The sequence below is a fragment of the Cyprinodon tularosa genome, unplaced genomic scaffold (genome assembly GCF_016077235.1).
Source record: "Cyprinodon tularosa strain WSP-4 unplaced genomic scaffold, ASM1607723v1 ctg63, whole genome shotgun sequence".
Taxonomy (NCBI): Eukaryota; Metazoa; Chordata; class Actinopteri; order Cyprinodontiformes; family Cyprinodontidae; genus Cyprinodon; species Cyprinodon tularosa.
Genome location: NW_024039374.1, coordinates 940074 through 942854, shown reverse-complemented (window position 1 = coordinate 942854; position 2781 = coordinate 940074). Strand labels below are relative to the sequence as shown.

Sequence of the window (2781 nt, the reverse complement as noted above, 5' to 3'; positions counted from 1 at the left end):
GAATGCATGTTGAGGGAATGGTGGGAAGAGAGCTGTCAGATGGATTAAGGAGGTGCCACCAATTTGAAATATTTCTGCCTTTTATTGAGATCCAACACCTAATTCAATAGCTGCAGCTCTTGATAGCCATACTGTAAGACAGGACATGCAAAAAAAAAAAAAAATCATACAAGTACATAAATAAAACCTGTCTGTCAACTTGAAGTATGGTAAAGAATATGTGACTAATCAGCTTCTTTTCAAAGACTCTGGTCCAAAGACTTTAACTTCTGTTTTGTCTGCATTCAGAAGCAGAAAGTTCAGAGTGTGGCAAGACTAGATTGAAATCGGGAAATTATAAATTTCTGAACCCAAATAAAATTGCTCCACAACGCCACCTTGGGAATTTCACCCAAGGAATATTACTCCCCTTTTTGATAGGACACACAAGTTCGCTCATGCATGGATTAAGACATCTGAGACAACTTTAAAATGTACAAACAGCTTTTTATTAGAGGCTTCTTAAAATATTCTTTTTAAAACCAATTCTTTATAACACTAAAGAGAAAAAAAGAAAAGTAACTACAGTAGCTGAGGTTACCGGCGGAAGGGGGCCACCACAGGACGGGATCCACCCAAACACAGCAAACAAAACCCCTGTAAAGCACCAGACGCAGTGAGAAGACCCAAACTCAGGAATCACGGCACACAAAAAAAAAAGAAGACACCGTCACCACACCAACACCGCCGCCGGGCCTCAGCACTGTCAGCAGAGAGAGAGAAAAAAAAAACAATTAATACAGACAACGAGCCAAAATGTACAACAAAAAGAAAACAATATCAACCTAAATATATAAATAGTTATACCACACCAACAGGCTGGGACAAAAATAAAGAAAAACAAATTAAAATATCCGAATCCAGTGCGACCCTCTGGCCACACAACAATAGGAGGTGAACGGAGCGCGCCGGTGCCGCACGCCACTGCCGCACGCCAAACACCACTTCAATTAGGGCGTGCAGCCGCCACCACAATCCGAGGTTGATGATGCGCAGAATCCGGAATATCAACAGAGCAGCAATGGTAATATGGGGAGACCTGTAAAAGTTAGTCACTATTTAACAAAACTGCAACAAATTGGCGCTAACAATGAGCGTTACTTCTTACCTCCCAATCCAGACAAACTCATCTATGCGCACACACACACAAACCGACGACGAGGAGGAGAGCCGCACAGTAGCGTTTTGCCTATGATCACACCTGTTTTAGATCTTCTGTGAATGAGCAGCAATAGTGCAAAGAGAGAGGAAACCTACCAGCAAGATCAGAGCAGCATGCACCTGATGTCATGCCTTTCGACTGTCAGTCCCTGAGACGCGAGTCACAGCCAAAGCTTGAGGAAGACGTGTGTCCGATTGGGCGCAGCGGCTTCTTATATACCACGCCCACTTTGCCCAACCTGAACCTCGCACCTGAAAGCTATTTGTATAGCAATACATATATTTCTATACCACTACATTCTACCCCCCCTTCTTGCATCGTCGACCCGACGATGGCTGATTCAAAACTAATAAAATCAGTTCCAAGGTCTAAACAACGCTGACTGAGTTGACAAAGATGCAGAAGAGCCCCCAAGATGAATGTCTCCTGCTGGCCGTGGGAGATGGTGCACATTAGTATGTTGACCAGCAGTTGGACGTCTGGAGCGACGTAGGGCCACTGGGTCAGCATAGCTGGTAGATGGGACAGCCAAAGATGTAGAGGGTTCAATAGATGCAGCAGGTTGAGAAGGTGGCCCAAGGTCCTGAGATGGAGTTTGAGGCAGCAACCCACCAGAAGGTAAGGCAGAAGCAACCACTAGGGGTTGCTGTTCACAAACAAACAGATCATAATCAAAGGGGCCACTATCTTCAGACAGTCCCTTTTCCACAGGAGGCGAGTTATGGGGAGAAATGTGATCAGGAGGAACAACACCAACCACAGGTTTTAACATGGTACGGTGCACCTGTCTTACTTTAGTTTGGTCATCCAGAGGCACAATGGTGTAAACAGAGCCACCCTCCTTTGGTGCCCTCAATACCTTGTACTTCACAGAGCTCCATCGGTCCCTTGTCTTATAAGGCCCCCTAGCAGTAAAGTCACGCAAAAAAACGAGTTGCCCTTCCTTTAGTGGCTGATGTTTCACCTGAGTATCATGAGTCTGCCTTCGACGATCTGCAGCATGTTTCAGGTGCTCCCTAGCCCCATCAAAGGCTACCTGCAACCGAGCTTGATGTTCTTGAACCCACTCATGGACAGAACCACCAACTGGACTCTCGACTCTACCCAAAAGAAAATCCAGGGGCAATCTAGGTTCCTGCCCAAACATTAAGAGAAATGGTGACTCTCCAGTAGACTGGTGAGGAGTTGTATTATAACAATAGAGAACCTGGGGCAAACAGGCATGCCAATCTCTTTTTCGGGACACAGGCAGTGTTCTTAACAGATTGTGCAGCGTCCGATTGAAGCGCTCACATTGGCCATTTCCTTCTGGATGGTAAGGAGTGGTTTGTGATTTTACTATGCCGTACAAGTTACACAGCTGCTGGATAAGCAAGCTCTCAAAGTTACGACCCTGATCGGAGTGCAACCGAGCAGGAACACCAAACTTGTAAAACCATTCAGACACCAAAACCTTAGCCACAGTGGCCGCTCGCTGATCCCGTGTAGGGACAGCAACAGTATATTTACTAAAAACATCCGTCAAGACCAAAACATTTTCCAACCCATTATGGGTGGGCTCTAAGGTGGTATAATCAATG

General features: G+C 45.6%; 1 long non-coding RNA gene across 1 annotated transcript; it reads right to left on the bottom strand.

The window, feature by feature from the left end:
- Positions 1-322: 322 nt before the first annotated feature.
- On the bottom strand, positions 323-1754 carry LOC119798583. Its single transcript, XR_005282740.1, has 3 exons — positions 1297-1754; positions 1148-1228; positions 323-1078 (listed from the first exon to the last, which is right to left on the bottom strand). It is a non-coding gene; the product is annotated as an uncharacterized LOC119798583 (long non-coding RNA).
- Positions 1755-2781: the final 1027 nt, after the last annotated feature.